Here is a 19,375-nt window from a genome sequence, read left to right as displayed (position 1 = left end):
AGGATATAGTTTGTTTAGAAGTGACAGTGCAGCTGCAGGAATAGCATTGAAAATTTTAGTCATATGACCATGCAACATTCTTTGATCTTTGAGACATGCTTAGGCTCAATCTTACATATCTTATTTCCTATAGGGACGGTGTCATGCTGAGCATGCTCAACTTTGTAGCATTCCAGTTTGTGGCAGCATCTCAGATAGCATATATGGTGACTTGTTGACCCATTATATCAGTCAGAGGTCAACCAGAGAAGCAGGGCTATTTGTATATACCTACATACATGCATATATGTACACTGACATTTCTTAATCTCATCATTATCTTTTTGGACATAGAAAAGCCATCAACACTTGATATGTCCATTTCATCTTTTTAACCTCTATATGCCTTTGCATTTATACTTCGACAAAACTAAAGAATTATAGACATTTCAGTTTCACTTAACATAAGCTACTCTATGTTTACTTTTCAGTAAACCTAATCCCAGGCATTTGCCAATATAAATTAGCAATCAGTTTGTCCTTCTGGAATTGAATTTCTTTTGTTCTTTTAGGTCAATATGGGAAATGTCCATAGTAATACAGAGGATAGGGTGGATATGGAGAAAGTAGATATTCTATTGCAAAATAATTGATTAAAAGATTTTAAGTAAGACAAGAAGTGCCTCCTTGACCTGGTGGGTGGGGAGTAGCTTCTAGAACTATCTGTAAAACTCAATAAAGTTTCACAAATGCTTCTCCACTTGGGATGGAGGTATGTCTAATAAGCCCATTGAGAGTTGAGAATATTGTAAGTAAAAATGCTTTGAGTACACTAACCTACCAAGCATCACAACTTAACAACATAGTCCACTATACAGTATCAGTTGTTGACACTTGTGATCCTGTGGCTGACGGTGAGCTGAGGCTCTCTGCTGCTGCTGAGGATCACAAGAGTATCATACTGCATATTATTAGCCCAGGAAATGATCAACATTCAAACTTTAAAGCACAATTTATACTCAATGTCTATTGTTCCCACACTATTATAAATCCAAGTAGAAACAACAACAAAATAAATTGAAAAACACATTAAGTTGCACTATCATAAGTCAGCAAACATCTGTAGAAAATTCTTGAGAACAGTTATAGAAACTCTGGTTCTTCGGCCAGGACTTTAACCAAGATTTTTGAACTTGATTACATTTTCTTGCTTTATACCCTGAAGTTTATCTAGTAGAAACAGCCCATTCTACTGTCATTATATTCTTTAACTTTCAATATGACCTACTCAAATTTGTCTTTGCCTTTTATAGGTAATCTTCCCCAGTGACCAAAGATGATATCCTAATAACTCTTTCACTACAATGTGTCATAGATGAACGGTGTTCCAGTCCCTGTTGCCAACTATATCATCCTACCTTTCATACATTCTTAAAAACAGTCGTTATACTTTTCAAGGTTCTGAGTTGCAGATGTTACAATCTCCTATACATAGGTTTATTAGGCAGAAGGGTTTGTTAGAAAATCTTTGTAGTAGTCTACATATTAGATAATCAAGAGAAAAAGCTTCTAGAAAACGAAACGATTTTAACCAGTTTGCTTCTGCTCTACAATGACATCTGTGCTACCTACTTGCCTCAGAAGAGGTCATTTCCTGCTTGTGGACTCTCTTTCACATTGCCTGCTTCCTCTTCCAACTATTAGATGGTGCACTTGATTAGTGGAATTTAGGTCACACAAAGAACCCATGCTAAAAAATTTTAGCTTTCCAACCTCTTAAGGGCAGAAAAACACATGAAATGGGAGTTGGAGCTGGCGTTGAGTGAGCCAATTTGCACAGTATAAGTAAAGGACTTTGCATTTTAAAGGGTTTTTGGTGGCAGAAATCTGTCAACCATTGTCATATGAATTTTAAGTATTCTGTTGAATGGAAAGCCTCTAAGAAGTCCTTCTATTACTTCTAGACTTTGGTTAAATTTAATTTATTATTATCTTATGTGCTACTTACATTAGTATCCGTATTTTTTACATATTTGAGTCTGGCAATTTTCCCCTTTCCCATTAATGCAAACAACTTTAAAGCTATGGATTGGACTTCTCGTATGCCTCATAGCACTACTGAGTTTATATTCAGCAACTTCATAGGCGAAGTATAGCTATGACTTTGGACATCTAAGTTTAAGTTCTGACTCACCTGTTTTGGTAGAGATGTCATCTTGATAAGTATTATGTTAGTCAGCTTTTTGGTACTATAACAAAATGTCCAAGATTTGAAAAAAAAAAAGAAAGTAAAAAGAAGTGTTATTTTAGCTCATTGTTTTAGTTCATGACCAATCATCCCTGTTGGTTTGGGTATGTTGGCACAGTACATCATGGTGGGTGCATATGGTAGAGGAGACCTGTTCTCCTCATTGCCAGAAATTGAAATAGAAAGAGGAACATGGGCGTCCCATAGTCCTCTTTGAGGACATGCCTACAATGACCTGCCACTAGGTTCCACTTCTTAAAGGTTCCACCACTTTCTAATAGCACCAATCAAGGGACCAAACCATTAACAGTAGGCCATTTGGGGAACATTCTAGATACAAACTGTAGCAATATCTACCTCTCTGATTTGAAATTTTGTTCCCTATAAAGTGGGAACTCCTGTGTTAGATAACATTTTTAAAGCCCTTGGTACAGTTGTAGGAATAATGAAAAGTTATAAGGCTAGGTGTCCTGCCAGAGCGTACATTGCAAAGGTATAAATTTAAATTTTGTTACTTTCTTCTTCTCATGCTAGAGAGATGTCATATTTTTGTATTATAATCTAAAATATAATATTGTTTGGAATTATCAAGAGTGGTCTTCCTTAAATGGTAGTAGGGTTTTGAGGTTTGTTTGTTTGTTTTAGAAGACTCTAACCTAATTGTTCATAAAAGAAGAAATGAAAAGAACCTTTGATTTGTAAAATTAAAAAAAAAACCTATCATATCCTTGGGAGAGGTGGTCACTAACAGAAAAAGCAGATGATTTTTTTAAAAGTTGGAGGGAACAAATAAGGGTATGATTCCTGACTCAGTGCTTTCTGAAATAACTGAATTTTAAGAGCAGTGATACTGAGAACCCAAAGAAAGAAGATGCTTGCACTAGAGAACTAGGAATACTCCCACAAAAACTCCAGAGGCCTCCACAGAAATCTAAATAAGCATTCACACCAATGGAACAATAGGCTGATAGGACCCATCAGAGTGTAAATTACCCACTATAGCAGTGAGAAACGGTGGCAACTGGACTCAGTGCTGCTGAAACACCTTTAGACAGAAAAGTTTCCTAAGACTCTGAGAAAATTAAGCAGAAAAGGATGGAGACAATGGAATGCTTATACTGAACAGGTGGAAGATGGAGCCATTTATTTGAAAAAAATAGGAGATGTGAGTGTACTGAATACGCTGAAGTCTGGAGAAATATCTATCCTTCCATTTAGTTTTACTTTCCTTCTATTACAGACTTTCTGTCCTGGCTTCTCTAATAATACCTGAATTCAGGTGTGTCATCAACAACTGAGTAGTGCCAACTAATGTGTCATAATTCTCCAATGATCTGTTACACTGTTTCTTTTCTTTTCTTGAGGTGATTGGCTGTAAATTCACCTACATTATACCAAGCCATGTATTTTGCCATTATTCTGTTAATACCTAACTCAAGTCCATGGTCATTTCTCTGTGTATTACAGTCATTTGAAACACTTTAGAAATATCAGTGAAATAAAAACACCATAGACCTTCAAAGCCAACTGTATTTTACCTCATATCATGCTCAGCACCTAGCACTTTTGGGTAATTGATGGGGTTATCTGATTAAAAAAAAAAACTGTTGGAAGTTTTCAGAGTCTGTATTGCAAGCTGTGAGAACCTTGAAACCAAGAGAGATCACAAGGCCTTAAGGAATTTTATATCCAAGTTAGGACATGAACTCCTTCTCAAACTCAAATGGATTGTCCAGTGGATTTGCATCTATAGATAAATGACCTGTAAATGTCTGTTTTTTTCAGTCATCTCTTCCCCCTATCTGAACTATAGTGTGCCTATCGCATGCATTTTCCATTAGGTGAAAAAAAACCCTTCTAACTGTCTTGAATTGCTTCTCTTCCAGGAGTCAATTCGGTGAAAACAGGCAAGTACCTAAATCAGAAAACTAAATTTGGGAACACAAAATACAATGTGTATTTTCCACTGCCAGTGTCTACCATGATGAGAGTGTTACAAGGTGATGCCAAAATTTTTCCATAAACTACTAGATGATAGTGTAATTACTGTCCCCCATTATGCCCACTTATGTCTCCTTCTCTTATTCCTTCCCCTGTGTGACTCATCTTCTGGCTAGCAATAACTCCAGCCCTGTCTGTACCTGCAAGGATTTATTACATGGAAGTTTCTTCATTGTCTATTTATGGTTTTGCAGAGATTCTGACTAAAAATAATACTTTTTATTATTTAGTTTAGCGATTAGAACTGGAAATGCTGGACTCAGGTACTGAGTTCAAAAAGAGTTGTGACTCCCACTTTCTTTTTTCCCATATGTGGCAATTAAAGGAAGATAGAGTGAGAAATGAGAATTTGCCAAACTCTAGGGTGTGTGAAAAGCCCACTAGACAGATGCTTCTTTTATTCTAATTAATACATAAAGGACAGGATGTATCCTAGGCTCAATAGATAAAAAAAGATCACATCTTTCCATCCAAAATATTTTCTTTCCATTCTGGCCCCACTTCAATTCACAACCCTGTTCCTCAGTTACCTTTCACAGCTAAACATCTTGAATGAGTGTCCTGTATTTACTGCCTCCAGTCTTTAAGTCCAATGCACTTCTTAATTTCCTTCCTGCTCTAAATATGCATGAGTCCCAGTGAGAAAGAGACATATCTAAAGTTATGATAATTTAAGGAAATTTTATTTACAGAGAAGAAATTTACAAGAGATGGTGCAGTAATCTGGAGTTAGTGCTCTGGGAGCCCTGAGGAGCTACCAAAAGGATGAGAGGAAGGAGGACTTCATGGCATCCCAGAAGGAGAGTCATAGAGAGACCACCTCAGAAGAGTGATCATTTCATGACCATACCAACCCAAAGTGCCCTAACAGTAAGGAAACTGGGAACCCCTGACCTCTGTCTCTTCCCTCCTACCATTGTTTCATTGATGTTCCCTTTTGTACAAACCCAATAGAAGCCAGGCATTCAGGAAACATATTGATGACATACTACAGATCATCTTTTTTGGCAAAAGACAAATTAAACAGGCTGGGGAGGAAAGACGCCAGGCATATTCTACCTCAAGATTGCATTGAGTTCATATCCCAAAAAGGCATCACTTCTTGGTCTGGGACTGGTGCTCAACTGTAGAGCACTTGCCTAGTATGTGTGAGGCACTGATTTGATTCTCAGCACTGCATATAAATAAATGAATAAAGAGGTCCATCCAAAAAAAAAAAAAAATATATATATATATATATATATATAATCAACTCCTCCCTAATTTTCTCACCAAATGGTCTTCTTTCATTTATAAGTCACTTTGTCTATTTTCCTCTTTCACAGGGATCTAATGACAGTACTCACTCCTGATCTTTTTCTGAACCTTGGCCCTTGGCATTATGGTTTGAATCTGGAATATTCCCCAAAAGCTCATGTGCTGAAGACCTGGATCTCTATCCAACAATGTCCAGAGGTGGGGGTTTTGGAAAGCAATTGAATCATGATAGCTCTAACCATTAGTGGGTTAGTCCATGTGATGTATTAATAACTTGAATGGTCTATTGGAAGGTAGTGGAAACTGTGGACAGATAAGGGATGGTTGGAGGAAGAAGGTCACTGGAGGCATGCTCTTGGGTACTGTTAGAGTCTGTAAACAAGTCAGGATGGCGCCTGGCAAAATGCCAGAGGGAGTGGTTTGTGAAGTAACACCAGCGAGCCATTAAGTGTGGAGATTCCTTATTGGTTGACTGCTGTATCTATTTTATGTTAATTAGATAAGCTGTGTGGAATGTATAAATACCATTCCTGTACTACAATAAACGGCTCTCACTCCTGCTGTATCAAGGTAGACAAGTTGTTCGTCACCCCCCAGTTATTTTGCCCAGCCAGCCGGGCTGAGGCAGGGTACTGTATCTTATCCCCGTCCCTTCTCCTTTCTTTCTCTTTCTCTCTCCTTCTCCCTCTCCCTTTCTCTCCTGACTGCTGTGAGCTGAATCTTTCCTCTGCTGCACCCTTCTATTATGATTTATGCCTCACTTTTAGGCCCAAAGCAATGGAACCAGCTGATCATGGATTGAAACCTCTGAAACTGTGAGTCAAAATAAACATTTCCTCCTCTGAGTTATCTTGTCAGATATTTTGGTCACAGTGAAAAAAAACAAAAAAACTAATAATGCACTTAGCTTGCTTTTATTTTCAGTCCACATACCTGTATGTCCTTTACTGGCTCTCCCAGGAGATTCATATGCTGTGCTTCTTGATTTGATGTGTCCACTAAGTTATCTACAGGGTTTATCCTAATAAAACAAAGTCCTTGTCATGGCATTTTACCTCCTAAAATGACTGGATTGACCATTTTAGTTCACAGTATAAATTTCAAATGGAAACCATTCTTGGTCCAACCCTGAGAAGCTTACACCCTTACCTTTTTTTCTTTCTTCTTCCACATCCTGTGTTCAGCTAGACTATTTCAGCTTTGCTAAGCATGCTCATTCCACTGACATTTGAAAATACTGCCCACCATGTCTTGCATTACTCTTGCCCCCTTTCTGCCTAATTCACTATTTTATCTTTCCAAGGCTAGTTCAAAAATGTTGTGATCTGCAATTTCCCCTTTATGTCTTCTTAGAAAGAATGAATCCTTCCCCTCTGCTGTGTTCCAGGGAAATCTTCCATAGCCCTTTGCTCTAATTTCTATTTTGGCACTGAACGTATAAGCTGTAATTATTCCTCTTTGTGGAAACCGTGCTTACTTACATCAGGAACAGCACTTCACCTGCCTTTGTATCACCAGAATGTATCAGTGCTCCTGAAACATGGAAACTCTCCCAAAATACTTGCTAAATGAATGAGAGGTAACTGGTCTGATATGCCACCCTTTAGCTAGAACCTGAAGAGTTTTCCTCCTGTGTATTAATGCATATCTTTATATGAAATACATACTATGTTCAAATGGAGCCCTGAAATATCATGTGATAGATAACAGGTAAGACGCTAGTTCAATGGAGGCAAGTTCTCATCTGCATTGAGAAGAGTATCCTCTGGTGTCAACCATCTACTACACATCAGAAGTTCTCCTTTGGGTAAAAGTTGCCCAAACAACTGGCAGAGAATTGGCTTGGAAATGTTTAAAAATTGTCCTTTACATGACCTCCTACAGATCCACTCATCTCTCTCCAACAGAGGAATGGATTCCCCCATATAGGACTCACACTATCCATCACTCTGTTTTCTAGACCCCATCTTGTGATCCTACCAACTTGTTTCCCTAGCCTTTAGGTTCTTACCCTTCTTTCTCCTTTCATTTGCTTTCTTCTCCCCAAATTTCCAAACATAATTCTTTTTTTTTTTTATTTAACAACATGTTTTGGTGGAGTACTAAATGCAGCATTCAGATAATCATCAAATAGAAAATAGCAGGAACAGCACTTCACCTGCCTTTGTATCACCAGAATGTATCAGTGCTCCTGAAACATGGAAAGTCTCCCAAAATACTTGCAAAATGAATGAGAGGTAACTTTTCTCCATGATATATATAGATGCCTTATCTTCAAAACAATGTCAAAAACAGGGAACAAATATTTGTGTTCTTTCTAAATCAGCAAATACAAAGAAATAAAATAAAATAATTCCTTATTAAAGCAGGTGGAAAATTCATAATTCAGTCCTGATAGTTTTACCTAAGGTTAGTCATGAATGTCAAGTCCCCTTTGAATGCCTGTCACTGAGACACCCAACTAAGTAGAAAAGCTCAGGACTGAGCATGTACCAGGACAGAGACCTCACTTAAATATTTAAAGCTTTCAAAAGCCCCCAGATTATATGCAAATACTTTTGAAGTGGTACTAACTTTAATTGGATAATGCATTAATTGACAGCTAATACTTTAGTTTACAACCCTATGAATGCAAACACTCTAAATTTCAGGGTCAAGAAGAGGCATCTACTGGGCATCAGGATGTGAAAAAGAGAGTTAAATTGAGTTAAAGAGTTTAAGAAGCTTTAACAACCTCGTGATTTTGCTAAATGGTGAAACTGAGTATTAATTTACTATTTTTCTTTAATTGATAACTATTAAATAAATTTTACTTTTCCTCTCTTCCCTGCACATTTTCCATTTATTGAAAATGTAGAAGTCCAAGAACTCTTGTGTTGCTCCAAGCATTGGATAATTATTTAGGCCAATTTTGTTCATGAGGGAATTAGAATACTCAAGGTAGTAGCACAAGTTCCAGTTAGTGTATAAAACCTGGGAAAGATTCTCATTATTTCAAAATAGCTGGTGCTTTCTCTTTCTCAATTTCAGTCTGATTTGAACATGTATCAATTAGGAAGTTCCCATAGGGAGAACAGTGGAGGTCTCAACTGAACAGAACGATTGTCCTAATTCTTTATATTTTTATAGGCCACAAGCAGGATAGCAGGCTCTCTGGGTTTGGATACATTATAGAAAACAACTTACCAAAGAAAAAACTTCTTGATTAGATTGCAACTTACATTTTTCCTATTTGTTTTAGGCCAGGACAAAAATCACTTGATTCCAATCATCTCTCATTTCTCTTTTTCTGCAAGCAAGGTAAGTACAGTTGGCCTTCCATGTTTGTGTATTCTGCATACACAGATTCAACCAAGCATGGATCAAAAATATTTTCTAAAACATTGTGTCTATACTGAGCATATACAGATTTTTTACCTTATCAATATTCCCTAATTAATGTAGTTTTACAAGTATTTATATAGTCTTTATATTGCATTAAGTGTTATAAGCAATCCAGAAATGAATTAAAGGGAACAGTACATTATAGGCAAATACTGTATCATTCTACATAAGGGCCTTGAGCATCTACAGATTCTGGTACAGTTCTCAACCAATCCTCCATGGAGTCTTCAGAACAACAGTAGTTCATTTGTTCAGAATATAGACACAGCAAAACATGGAATATTTGTAGGGAAATTTTTTAAAATAGTCAAACATTTTGTATGAGAAGGCTAGCCCATTGTATTTCTTTCTTTTTTAAATTTTTTAATTGATTTTATTTTTTAATACACAACAGCAGAATGTATTACAATCCTTATTACACATATAGAGCACAATTTTTCATATCTTTGTATAAAGTATGTTCACGTCAATTCATGTCTTTATACTTGTACTTGTTTTTTTTGCATTACAATTCTTATTACACACATATACCACAATTTTTCATATCTCCGTTTGTTATAAAGTAGGTTGACACCCAATTCGTGTCTTCATATATGTACTTTGGATAATGATGTCCATCACATTCCACCATCCTTGCTAATCCTTTCCCTCCTCCCTTACCCTCCCTCCCCTCTTCCCTATCTAGAATTCATCTATTTGTCCCATGTTCCCCCTCCCTACCCCACTGTGATAAGTCAGCCTCCTTATATCAGAGAAAACATTCATTCGGAATTGTTTTTGGGGGATTGGCTAACTTCACTTAGCATTATCTTCTTCAACACCATCCATTTACCTGCAAATGCCATGTATTTCTATGAACATTTCCAAAGTGCTAGGTGATAATAGAAAAAAAATTATACTGATATATTTGTGTTCACTTTCTCAAATTGTGGAAATCCTCAGAGGAGAGTGGTAGAATTGGTAGTTCTGTCAATAACTGGAATTTAATTGTGAACAATCAGATATAATCTATTTCGATTTTAGTTTCTTAACTTATATTGTATAATGGTATTAATGTGGTCATTTCATGATGATAAAAACAGGACCCTCCCACCTCAGAGGTTAGAGATGAACTTACTCTCTGAGAATTTAACAAGAAAATATAAAAGCCAAAATCAAATAATAATTAATTGATAAATTGTGAGGAATACACTAAATATTTCATAAACTCTTATGTAAAATATCATTACATCATTTTTTCTTTTTCATTTAATTTATTTCTGCTTTAATTTTTATAAGTTCTTTTCTTTAACAAATTTTGTATATAGTTGTTCTTGTTTTTCTACTTCATGGAGAAAAAGTGATAGGTTCTTTATCTGAGATCTTTGTGCTTTTTTAAATGTATGCATTAATTGCTACAAACATCCCTCTTAGTACTGCTTTTGTTGTATCACAAAGGTTTGGACAGGTTGTGCTTCCATTATCACATATTTAAAGAAATTTTATGAATTTCTTTCTTTATAGTTTTCTTAATCCGTTGCTTATTCCAAATTCAGCTAATTTATATGTGGTTGGTACAAGCTTCCAAAGTTTTTTCTTGTTATTGATTTATAATTTTATTGTATTATAGTTGGAAAAGATATTGAATATAATTTCAAATGTTTTTAAGTTTGTTAAGACTTGTTTTGTGTCCTATGATATGTTCTCTCCTGGATGATGTTCCATGTGATAAGGAGAAAAATGTTCATTGCTGAAAGTGGGGTATTAAAGTTCCAACTATTCTTGTACTGAGTCATCTCTCCTTAAAGTCTTTTAATATTTGCTTTATATATTCAAGTGCATAATGATGTACACATATATGTGTGTATATATAGATATAGACACACACACACACACACACATATATATATATACACACATATATATAAAAAGATAGTAAACATACATTTAAAGTTATTTCCTCTTGCTGAATTGACCCTTTTATCATTTTTATAATGACCTTCCTATCTCTTTTTATTGCTTTTTGTGTTAGCATTTCATCACTGTCATCAAAATATCAAGGACAGATATAGACCCTGAGGCCGAGTCCCCATTGACCTACTTCCTCCAACCATGTCCCACCTGACTTTGTTTTCACCACCTCCCAGTAAATCCATTCAAATTATTAATCCATGAAATAGATTAATCCACTGATCTGATAGAGCCTTCACAATCTAATGTTTATATCCCTGAACCTTGCTGCATTGCCTAACACAGGAGATTCTGAGAACAGTCCAGATCCAAACCACAACACTTTTGATTTAAAGTCTATTTTATCTGATGAGACTATGGCTGCTCCTGCTTTTCTGTTTGTTTGGTTGTTTATTTTTATTGGGTCCATTTGTCTATGTCTTATTCCATTCCTTCACTTTCAGTCTATGAGTATCCTTAGAGGTGAAGTGAATTTCTTGTAAGCAACATATGGTTGGGTCTTTATTTTAAAAAAAAAAAAAAAAGACATTCAGTCATTCAATGCCTTTTAATTGGAGAATTTGATCCATTTTACATTCAAGGAACATATAGAAAGGTAATGTCTTATTACCAGCCATTTTGTAGTTTGTCTTCTCATTTTATTGTAGTTATTTTTTTCTCACCTATATTCTACCTTCATAGTCATAATTTATTCTGTAGTATATTTTGATTTCTTTCTAATTATTATTATTATTTTTTATTTTTCTATCATAGATTTTTGATTTGTGGTTACCATGATGCTTACAAAAACTACCTTTTGATTGTGATACACTATTCTGAAATATTAGTAATTTAACATGATCATAGAGATAAGAACAAAAAAATGTATACATACTGGATGATTTTTGTGCAGCTTCTGTGATTTGGTTTCTCATAGCACCTGAATCACTTGATGTTCAAAAATGGTAGTCCACTCTCTCACCCTTCTATACAATAGCCCTGGGAAAGTATGACAGCTTTAAGACATCACCAGTGGATTGGTGTTAATATGTCAACAGAATGTGTAATAGAAATTTAAAAAAAAAATAACAGAAAGGAGAAAACAGTTAATGGATTTTCCAAAAACCCTAAAGGGAACACCCTCAATATCGTATGGGCATCAAACTGTTGGAGCCAAAGTCATTTGACAACCATCCTACAAAACTCTGGTTGTGTATTCACTACACAAAAGTTTTTATTATAATTTTGTTTTAGTTATAGAACATTTTTTTCAGAATGGTGGCACTGATAAGTGATCTTGAATAATGTAGGTTGTGGGGCAGTTTTATTTCATGTAGTAATTTCATGATTTGGATTTCAAACTAATTCTGTTGACTTTTTGATTTTGGTTACCATGAAAAAAACCACAGAGAATCATCACTTCTGGGTGAACTAAAAATTCAAAGAAGCTAAATCTACTCCTCTTACAAACAAACCAATACCATAATCTCCTAGTCATAATACAGCATATCACATCAATATCATGGTTTTCAAAGTATAACAGATATTGCCTTTTCATGACTTTCTTCTTAATTAAAAAAATGCTTTAGATAAATATGGATTCAGAAATTGTAAAAAAAAAAATACAGAAAGGTCTGGTATTCACTTTAAAGATATTCCCCTAGGTGACAGCATCTTGAAAATTAAATGGAATATAATCATTGATACACTCAAGATAATTCTATTACTACAAAAATATTTCTCCTTTACTCTTTACTCTCTAATCCTTCCTAATTACTAACCTGTTCTCTGTTTCTCTAATTTTGGCCTTTCAAGAAAATTTTGTAAATGGAGTCACACAGTATGTGACCTATAACATCCACTGATACTGAAGGAAGATGGTCTTTATTCCTTTCAATTGCATGGGGGTTTTGGCTTCCACTCCCATCTCCCTGGTCATACTGGATAGTCTTACCTCTTCACTGTTCTTCTCTGGGCCTTCTCTGATGTCATGGGGGAAAAGTCTGCTTGGTCACTACCTGCAGTGGTGAAATTCTTGACTCCATACTGGGTCATATCTGAACCTCCAACAGGACATCAGAGGAATTAATATGTGTTGCCTCATTACTGTTTTGGGGTAGAAATACAGACCCACCATGTGGTCTGAACTGACATCACTGGTGGTGATAAAACTCCTGGATCCCCATTCAACCTTCTCTCCAGGGTCTCCGTGTCTCCGAAGGGAGAAGTCATGACTTTCCACTCTGCCTTTCCTGGTATGAGTGTGGGTAGGAACATAGTTTTCTCTTTCTGGTTGTAGCAGTTATTATTGTCTTACAGTTTTGTAATTGTGAGGCTATCCCTTTCCTGGAGCAAGCTCTTTTGGGCTCCCTACCACTCCCATTAGCATCTCTGTGTTCCCAGTTTCTTCAGCTTCCGTTTGGGATATAAGAGGAAAAATGGAAACACAAGGAACTCAACACCAAGTTGTTTCTTAGGTCCCAAGTTCCCAAGCCAAACTGCCTCTTTGCTCTATCTTTCATTGTCTTCTTAGACACAAAAAGGAAATATAGAAGTTTATTTGTAATGACTGAGGTTTTAGTTGTTGCACCATTTGATAGTTTTAATAATTTTTTTCAAAATATCTAATTATTCCCTATCCCAGAGTAAGGAATCAGTATGGGTTAATAAAGTTAATATTTGGATTTATTTTAATTCTACAACTATATGTGTTCATATTCTTCAGACACAACTCAGTCTCCACAATAAATAGTTTCCCATACACTCAAATGCACTGTGATTTATCTCTTCTCAAACTCACAACACCCACCAAGATGGACCTCCTCTCAAACTCACAATTATACTTATTTTGCAAAATTTGTGTCATGAGATATAACATGCCATATGAAAATAACCCACCATTTATTTGCTATGTTTTTATCAAGCAAGTTACTTAAACTTCTTCCTGTAGTTTATTTATAAAATACTGATAATAATACCTAGTAAGTAGCAGGGATAGGACTCTACACCTCTACCAGTGTATAAGTCTCCCTATTATAAAGCTGATTGAAGAATAGATAGATTAGATCCAAAGTAGAAGATGAGAATTCTTAGTGAATGGATGATTTTTGTATACTAATGGTTAGTTTTAGAATATGTGTTTTGTTGAGGCTATTGATGGTACTGATTTTAAAATGACACATAAAGTTGAATAAGGAAACTATAGAACTCAATAACATAATTAATAACCTAGACTTAATTGACATATATAGAATATACCACCCAACATCAAGCAGTTACACTTTTTTCTCAGCAGCACATGGATCCTTCTCAAAAATAGATCATAAATTATGTCACAGGGCAACTCTTAGACAATATAAAGGAGTAGAGATAATACCATGCATCTTATCTGATCATAATGGAATGAAACTGAAAATCAATGATAATAGAAGTAAGGAAAAATCATGCATCACTTGGAGAATGAACAATAGGTTACTGAATGATCAATGGGTTATAGAAGACATCAAGGAGGAAATTAAAAGATTCTTAGAGATAAATGAAAACACAGACACAACATATGGGAATGTATGGGACACATTGAAAGCAATTCTAAGAGGAAAATTCATTGCTTGGAGTTCATTCCTTAAAAAAAGAAAAAAACCAACAAATAAATGATCTAATACTTCATCTCAAAATCCTAGAAAAAGAAGAGCAAAACAACAGCAAAAGAAGTAGAAGGCAAGAAATAATTAAAATCAGAGCTGAAATTAATGAAATCAAAACAAAAGAAACAATTGAAAAAATTGACAAAACTAAAAGTTGGTTCTTTGAAAAAATAAATAAAATCGACAGACCCTTAGCCATGCTAACGAAGAGAAGAAAAGAGAGAACTCGAATTACTATCATATGGGATGAAAAAGGCAATATCACAACAGACACTTCAGAAATACAGAAGATAATCAGAAATTATTTTGAATCCTTATACTCCAATAAAATAGAAGATAGTGAAGGCATAAAGATAAATTTCTTAAGTCATATGATCTGCCCAGATTGAGTCAGGAGGATATTGACAACCTAAACAGACCAATATCAATTGAGGAAATAGAAGAAACCATCAAAAGACTATCAACTAAGAAAAGCCCAGGACCGGATGGGTATACAGCAGAGTTTTACAAAACCTTTAAAGAGGAACTAATACCAATACTTTTCAAACTATTTCAGGAAATAGAAAAAGAGGGAGAACTTCCAAATTCATTCTACGAGGCCAACATCACCCTGATTTCTAAACCAGACAAAGACACTTCAAAGAAAGAAAACTACAGACCAATATCTTTAATGAACCTAGATGCAAAAATCCTCAATAAAATTCTGGCGAATCGGATACAAAAACATATCCAAAAAATTGTGCACCATGATCAGGTAGGATTTATCCCTGGGATGCAAGGCTGGTTCAATATATGGAAGTCAATAAATGTTATTCACCACATCAATAGGCTTAAAAATAAGAACCATATGATCATCTCAATAGATGCAGAAAAAGCATTCGACAAAATACAGCATCCCTTTATGTTCAAAACTCTAGAAAAACTAGGGATAACAGGAACATACCTCAATATTGTAAAAGCAATCTATGCTAAGCCTCAGGCTAGCATCATTCTGAATGGAGAAAAACTGAAGGCATTCCCTCTAAAATCTGGAACAAGACAGGGATGCCCTCTCTCACCACTTCTGTTCAACATAGTTTTCGAATCACTGGCCAGAGCAATTAGACAGACGAAAGAAATTAAAGGCATAAAAATAGGAAAAGAAGAACTCAAATTATCACTATTTGCAGATGACATGATTCTATACCTAGCAGACCCAAAAGGGTCTACAAAGAAACTATTAAAGCTAATAAGTGAATTCAGCAAAGTGGCAGGATATAAAATCAACACGCATAAATCAAAGGCATTCCTGTATATCAGCGACAAATCCTCTGAAATGGAAATGAGGACAACCACTCCATTCACAATATCCTCAAAAAAAAAAAAAAATACTTGGGAATCAACCTAACAAAAGAGGTGAAAGACTTATACAATGAAAACTACAGAACCCTAAAGAGAGAAATAGAAGATCTTAGAAGATGGAAAAATATACCCTGTTCATTGGATAGGTAGAACTAACATCATCAAAATGGCGATATTACCAAAAGTTCTCTATAGGTTTAATTCAATGCCAATCAAAATCCCAACGACATTTCTTGTAGAAATAGAGAAAGCAATCATGAAATTCATGTGGAAAAATAAAAGACCCAGAATAGCAAAAACAATGCTAAGCAGGAAGTGTGAATCAGACGGTATAGCGATACCAGACTTCAAACTATACTACAGAGCAATAGTAACAAAAACAGCATGGTACTGGTACCAAAATAGGCGGGTGGACCAATGGTACAGAATAGAGGACACAGAAACCAATCCACAAAACTACAACTATCTTATATTTGATAAAGGGGCTAAAAGCATGCAATGGAGGAAGGATAGCATCTTCAACAAATGGTGCTGGGAAAACTGGAAATTCATATGCAACAAAATGAAACTGAATCCCTTTCTCTCGCCATGCACAAAAATTAACTCAATGTGGATCAAGGAAGTTGATATCAAATCACAGACACGGCGTCTGATAGAAGAAAAAGTTGGCTATGATCTACATACTGTGGGGTCGGGCTCCAAATTCCTCAATAGGACACAGATAGCACAAGAGTTAATAACTAGAATCAACAAATGGGACTTACTCAAACCAAAAAGTTTTTTCTCAGCAAAAGAAACAATAAGAGAGGTAAATAGGGAGCCTACGTCCTGGGAACAAATCTTTACTCCTCACACTTCAGAGAGAGCCATAATATCCAGAATATACAAAGAACTCAAAAAATTAGACAATAAGATAACAAATACCCAATCAACAAATGGGCCAAGGACCTGAACAGACAGTTCTCAGAGGAGGACATACAATCAATCAATAAGTACATGAAAAAATGCTCACCATCTCTAACAGTCAGAGAAATGCAAATCAAAACCACCCTAAGATACCATCTCACTCCAGTAAGATTGGCAGCCATTAGGAAGTCAAACAACAACAAGTGCTGGCGAGGATGTGGGGAAAAGTGTTCACTTGTACATTGCTGGTGGGACTGCAAATTGGTGCGGCCAATTTGGAAAGCAGTATGGAGATTTCTTGGAAAGCTAGGAATGGAACCACCATTTGACCCAGCTATTCCCCTTCTCGGTCTATTCCCTAAAGACCTAAAGAGAGCATACTACAGGGACACTGCTACATCCATGTTCATAGCAGCACAATTCACAATAGCAAGTCTGTGGAACCAACCTAGATGCCCTTCAATAGAATGGATTAAAAAATGTGGCATTTATACACAATGGAGTATTACTCTGCATTAAAAAATGACAAAATCATAGAATTTGCAGGGAAATGGATGGCATTAGAGCAGATTATGCTAAGTGAAGCTAGCCAATCCCTTAAAAACAAATGCCAAATGTCTTCTTTGATATAAGGAGAGTAACTAAGAACAGAGTAGGGACGAAGAGCATGAGAAGAAGATTAACATTAAACAAGGATGAGAGGTGGGAGGGAAAGGGAGAGAGAAGGGAAATTGCATGGAAATGGAGGAGACCCTCAGGGGTATACAAAATTACATACAAGAGGAAGTGAGGGGAAAGGGAAAAAATATAAGGGGGAGAAATGAATTACAATAGAGGGGGTAGAGAGAGAAGAGGGGGGAGGGGGATAGTAGAGGATAGGAAAGGCAGCAGAATACAACAGACACTAGTATGGCAATATGTAAATCAATGGATGTGTAACTGATGTGATTCTGAAATCTGTATACGGGGTAAAAATGGGAGTTCATATCCCACTTGAATCAAAGTGTGAAATATGATATATCAAGAACTATGTAATGTTTTGAACAACCAACAATAAAAATTTTTAAAAAAATTAAAATGACACATAAGGCAGTATACCATGGTTACTAATATGACATACTTTGGACTTGTGGTAGGCAGAGTAAGGAACCTATAAATGTGCTAATTAACATAATAAAGGGGACTTACAGATGAGATTGAATTAAGAGTCTTGAGTTGGAGAGATAATTTTAGATGAGCTAGGTGAGCCCAATCTAATAAAGACCCTTAAAATTTAAAGAATGAGGCATAGGTACAAATTCTGGGTGCTAGCTTTGAAGAGAGAGGAAGGGTTCACAAGCTAAGGAATGTGTATGGATTATGTATCGTGCCTGGCAGGAAAAGGAGATGGATTATTCCCTAAAGCCTCTGGAAAGAAGTCAGCCATGCCAACACCAGTAAGACCCATTTTGTAGTTCGGAAATCCAGAATGCAAGAGAATAAATTTGTTAAATTGTGTTTTCATATTGGTGATAATTTGTTATAGCCACAATAACACCAGAGACAAATGATCTGTTGTTTTTAATATGTCGGACTGAATAAGGCATTTAGTTTCTCACCTTATCTACTTCATCTTTTGAAAACGGTCAGTAAGCATAATTCCTAACTCATAGAAAAGAATTAACACATCTAAAGCTATTAAAACAAAAGTTGCTAATAATGTCACTAAGTATTAACTACTAATAGTACAATAGTATTCCTTATACAAAAGAATGTGATTGAAACTATGAGTATTTTACAAAAGTATCATTATCTGCATAGTCACCTACATCCTGTGGGGTTTTTTCCTTACTCATATGTATCAATAAAGAATCAAGACAGTGATGTACACAGATGTATAATTGTTGTAAGATAGTAGTTATATCCAGGGAGGTGCAAAGGTATATAGGGGAATCATAAGAAAAGTTTCAAACAATGTATGACTTAAATTGGGTGATGAGTTCATGGGAGTTTATTTTTATGCTTAGTAAGTTACATGTACTATTCATATATATTTCCTTTGTGTCAAATGCTAAATAATATATATTTTCTAAAGGCTGGATAACTTCTCAGATGCTTACTCATTGCTATTCGGTCAAGACAGCTCTATAACACTGTGGTAACAAACAACTCCAAAAATCCCAGTGGTTTAGCAAAGCAGATGCTTCTTCTCCTCATGCTGTATGTTCACCATAGACAGGTGGCAGCTCTGCTCATCTCAGTTTTTTACATTTCCAAACCGACCAAGGCTTAATCTTGTAAAGTGAATTTGAATCAGTAAAGTAGAGGAAAAGGGAAGAAAGGAAAATATCAGTTTCACTCTTATAGGTGATATATGTTAGTTCTGTACATATTTCATTGGCCAAAGAAATCTCATGGCCACAATAATACAAAAGGGCACCCAGATGTATAATTGTTGCATGTGACTATAAGGGAAACAGCCACACATATTTTTTGAAGAGCATTAGCAATTCTAATAGTCCATTTTTCTGGGCACCAAATATTGAGAACTTTGTACCATTATATTCTGACTCAAACATAGGTTCTAATACAAACTTTTAGTGAATATTTATTTTGAAATGTGCAGGCCAGCTACAGGCAGTCTTGTGAAACTCAAATAACAGCATGAATGCATGAAACTATAAATGGTTATACTTTATCCTCTAGA

The sequence above is a fragment of the Callospermophilus lateralis genome, chromosome 14 (assembly GCF_048772815.1).
Source record: "Callospermophilus lateralis isolate mCalLat2 chromosome 14, mCalLat2.hap1, whole genome shotgun sequence".
In the NCBI taxonomy this organism is placed as follows: Eukaryota; Metazoa; Chordata; class Mammalia; order Rodentia; family Sciuridae; genus Callospermophilus; species Callospermophilus lateralis.
This window is presented reverse-complemented; position numbering follows the sequence as displayed.